Source organism: Buteo buteo, chromosome 11, assembly GCF_964188355.1.
Source record: "Buteo buteo chromosome 11, bButBut1.hap1.1, whole genome shotgun sequence".
Taxonomy (NCBI): domain Eukaryota; kingdom Metazoa; phylum Chordata; class Aves; order Accipitriformes; family Accipitridae; genus Buteo; species Buteo buteo.
Genome location: NC_134181.1, coordinates 21,494,303 through 21,498,864, shown reverse-complemented (window position 1 = coordinate 21,498,864; position 4,562 = coordinate 21,494,303). Strand labels below are relative to the sequence as shown.

The 4,562-nt window shown below is 52.1% G+C and overlaps 1 long non-coding RNA gene across 2 annotated transcripts; it reads left to right on the top strand.

Moving 5' to 3' along the window:
* Window positions 1-800: 800 nt before the first annotated feature.
* On the top strand, window positions 801-2,425 carry LOC142036263 (uncharacterized). 2 transcript variants are annotated; one of them, XR_012652131.1, is made up of 3 exons: window positions 801-970; window positions 1,570-1,624; window positions 2,192-2,425. It is a non-coding gene; the product is annotated as an uncharacterized LOC142036263 (long non-coding RNA). The 2 variants fall into 2 exon arrangements; XR_012652132.1 differs by lacking the exon at window positions 801-970 and adding an exon at window positions 1,051-1,149.
* The last annotated feature ends 2,137 nt before the right edge of the window (window positions 2,426-4,562 follow it).

The following is a 4,562-nucleotide window of genomic DNA, read 5'->3' as shown; positions in this document are numbered from 1 at the left end:
CCTGCTTCTGCCTCTGGTTGCCCGTGATTTTCTCCAGCCGCCCCGGCACATCACCTTCAGGGGACCCTGTGGACAACTCCAGGTCTCCCTCTCCCCTCCCTGAGGGCACGTGTCTCCCCAAAGCACTTGCTCCGGGCTCGTCATCGCTTCCTGAGCAGTGCCGGGTTCGGTGACCCGTCCTTCGCCCAGATACAACGTCCCACGCGGGCACGGGGCTCCACTGGCAAAGCACCATGACTCATATCGGTACAGACCACGGGCAGGGATGCCAGGGAGCTGCGAAACCAGTGTGGGCACAGCACAGAGACCCCAGGGCACAGTCCCTGGGGGTACACGGCCCCTCACCATTGCCTGCTGCTGGCCGGGCAGGGTGCCGATACCCTGTGGCACCCCGGCTGTGTAGGGCACCCAGCAGTGCCCCCGCTGCTGTGGCAGCAGTGAGAGTAGCTCAGCTCTGCCCACTCCAGCTGCCTGTTTGTGTTGGACCCTGGGCAGGAGAGCCACGGCCGGCCAGGACTGAGCTGCTGGGGGTGCAAGGAGCTGTGACCCACCCAGGATCAGCCTTTCAGACTGAAATAGAGAAAATAAAGGGGCTTATGAATCCCTGCTGGCACCCAGCAAACACAGAGCACACTCGAAACTCTGAAAGCCAGCGGGAAGCCATGGGAGCGCTCACTGCTTAGAAAGCAGGCTCGGCTTTTATTTGACGGGTATCTCAGGTTATTATTTGCTGATGATAAACAAGCGTTTAAAACACGGGAAATAGGTGCTGATGTCGTTTTGTTTTGCCAGCGCTTGCCAGCCCTTTGGCAGAGGAGGAAGAGGATGAATCACCCCTCACCTGCCCCGGGAAGCTGTTCCCAACCGCTCCCCATGTGCATAGGCAAAGCCTTGGAACCATTTGGGAGTGAAACCGGATCGTTGGGGTGACCTCACGCTGTGGAGGCTTCTTTCTTTTTCCCAGAAAACGGTGAGCAAAAACTTGTTCTGGTCTCAGTGGCAGACATGAGCTAAGCCCATTGTGTGCTTTTCCTCCTCACTCCTTCCCCAGGAGCTGCCTGCTTTCCTGCCAAATCCCTGCCTGCACCTTGATCGCAGCTTTGGGAAGATATAGCCCAGCTGGTGCTTCTCCAGATGCTCAAAGACGTGGTGCGTCTCCATTTACCCAGGGAAATGACCTCCTTGGTGGGCTTCTCTGGCCCACAATCACATCTGTAGTAACAGGAACACACCTTTGGCAAGGGCCTGCTCGCAGCGGGAAGGGGATGAGCAGATTTTCATTAAGCAGGAATTGCACCGCATGCAATACTGCAATGCTTTCACAACCCTGCAGCACGCTTTGATGTGGGCTGTTCGGGAGCCGCCTTGCAACCCAGCCGGCTGCACTAGGGCTGGGACTCCCAAGTCTGGGTTTCTGAGCTGGGCTCAGCCGCCAGCTTGTCCTATGGCTCCGGGCAAAGGCTTGAAATTTATTCTGTATTTCTTATCTGGAAATGAGCTATCAATATTACCTTCCCCTTGAAAAAACAGTGCAGAGAGGGTGGTGATTTGCTAATTATTTATTCTTAGGAGGAAGGGAAGGGAGGAAAAGGTGAACCGATGCCATGCAGTTGGGTCCAGGAGGGTGAGTCTGACCCCGCAAACTCCCTACCACTTTTGGGGTGTGCATCCTGAGGGACCCCGGCACAAGGTGGGAGCTCCCACCTGACGGTATGGGGTTTTGGGGCCGGGCGATGTGTGTTCAGGCACGTCTGGAAGATGAAAGGGCTGATTCCTCTTTTGATCATGAAATTCTCATAAATGTTAATGGGAATTACTTCGAGGTCTAACAAGGGTAGAATTGCAGCCCCCAAGGGGAGGAAGGGGGTGAGGACCAACCAAGCTTTGGCTGGGAAATAAAAGAGCTCAAATTTGCCTTGTCCCCCACCTGCGAGAGCAGAGTACCAGTGGGTCAGGGGCTGCCCAGCATCTCTGCAGACCCTCCCGGGAAAGGGGGTCCCCAGGTGTTCCCCACCTTGCCCAGTACTGCTGGCACCTGCACAGGCAGGCTTTAAGCATCACCTTAACTCTAGGCACCGTTTTAACTCACAAATCTAATGCTTTCCCAGTGTACAATTTGGATTTTCTTCTTTTTCTTTGGTCCCCGCCCCCCCCCCCCGCCACATCTTCCCTTCCTTTTTGCGTCTTTCAGGTTCCCACAGACTTCAAACTCACCTGCTCCAACTACTCGCCACCTCCCCTGGCTGAAACGTGACCTGAAGTTTCCAAGTATCGTTACCTTGGGCATATTTAATTATTTTATTCCCCTTTAGTTGCTAATTAGAAGCCAAGAGTAGAGGGGATGAGTAATCCCCTGGGATGTCGAGTAGACACTTGCCTGAGCTTGCAAAGAAAACACCAACCCCCTCAGTATAAAGGCGTGAAATAAAAGGATGTGATATTTTCCTTGATGTCTTCATAGACCTGCTCCTGAGATCCCGAGATCGTGGTCGTCTACCCCAGAATGATTCACGCAGCTGCTGCGACGGATCCTGCCTCCCCCGAGAGCAGCTACGGCTGCTCTCGGGGGAGGCAGGATCCGGTGCAGTGACTCTTCCCATCCCATATCCAAAGGCATCTCCTGTTCCAGGGACATGCATGGGAATGGGGGGAGAAAAGCTGCTCCGGCTCAGGCAGCAAACATGGGATGGGGAAAGAGAAAAGCCCCTGCAGATAGCAAAGCTGGTTTGCTGCTGCTCAGGCAGGCTCGGTCTTCATTTTAAGAAGTATTTAGGTGTGCAGATGCAATTGCTCATCCCTCCCTGCTCCCTCCAGCCATATTATCCCCTCCTCAAGGGCTGGGGATGGTTATTTTTGCCAGCATTTTCCCAAACTTGGTATCTGAGCGCTTCTCAGGGTTTAGCATCTCACCAGGGGAGACCAAGCAGGAGGACCTCCTGCCAGGCAGATAAAGGCATTGTGAATTTTCGGCTAGATTTGAAGTCTTTGCCAAGAAACAGCTCCTGGGTGGGTGACGATCCTTGTACCTGTTGTGCTGTCATGGCCAGCTTCTCCGTGCAACCTGCCTAGAAAGCCAGCAAGCAGTGCCAAGTGTGTTTTGATTATATTATATTACATTACATTATATTATATTAATAGAATCATAGAATATCTCAAGTTGGAAGGGACCCATAAGGATCATCGAGTCCAAATCCACTATGTTATGTTATATTATATTATATTTGAGATATATATATATTTATATTCCCCCGGGAGGTAGAAAAGAGCTAACACTGGTCACAGGGCATTGCCTTGCCAACGCTGTGCAGGGCACTCCAGGGTCATGCAGGAAGGAGAATGGCGATGATCTCTTGCTGGTTATTGAGACACCATCACTCTGGTGATGTATCTGAGTCACCCCTCGAGTACAGCCGCACCAACTGCGGCCGTACAGCAGCCCCGGCTGTGCAGCAGTGATACCTGGGGGTTCAGTGAGGATTATATGGGATTTTCCCCCCTATAAAAGTGGGGAAAGGGAAGGACCCCTGTCCTGAGCACTGCTGGACAGCTGTAACGTGAGCGGGATCATCGCCGAACTCAGGACTGGATGTTGTACATAGAATATAGACGACAGGCTTTTCAAACGAAGGGAAATTAATACTAAAAGTCATGATTTCAATTTTAAGAGTTTCAGAGCCAGCAAATTCAAAGTGGCAGCTGTAACAGGCAGCGTAATTTAACTGTGTTGCAGACGCACCAAACCCAATACCATAATTAGAGATGCAAAAGAATATTTATAGCCCAGATCATACATATTTAGTGAGAAGTTGGAATTTTCATCTCTTTACAATTTTACCAGCCTAAAAAGGTCTCCGAGCTCTGTTTTTTGCCCATTTTGTTTGATTGGGTTTGCAGAGCCCAGCAGAGCAATGCTCGGCACTGCTGGGAGGGGAGCTGGGGATTTTCCCTGGGAGGGCAGCAGCATTTGCTGGAATCGAGCAACACCCCGTTGCCTGCCTGAATTCATGCCAGCATTTTGCCTCTGTGCTCCGGTACCCAAACCAGCACCCGGGGGGGAGACCCACTGCAAGGCTGGCACCGAGACCCACACTCGCCCCAAACGGATTCACAAAGGGGAAGAAAAAAACTCTCTTTAATATGCCGTGTGCAATTGCTGCCTTGTTATCCGCAAGTATAATGGCACATTGATAGAGCTGCCAGAAATAACTTAGTAAAAACAATTAAAAAAAAAGAGAAAAAGGCGGTTGTCACATTCGGAGTCGCATGATCTCCGCTTGAGCGCTGCCTTTGAGAGCCCTCCTTCGCATGCAAGGCAGGGACGCTGCTGCCGGCCAGAGCTTGGCCGGTGCACAAGTAAATGTGCACTTGGAAGCGTCTGCCAGCTTTCCTAGAAATAAATGAATCTTTGCCTCAATCCGGTGGCCTCTGCAGGGAAGGGCTGTTGTCCCAGCACATCCTTTTCCAAACTTGCCTCTTGCTGGGATGGAGGTGATAACGTGCCAGTGGATGGCAGGTGCTGGATTCAGGTGCTGGTGGGAGAGCACGGCTTATTTATGGCACGC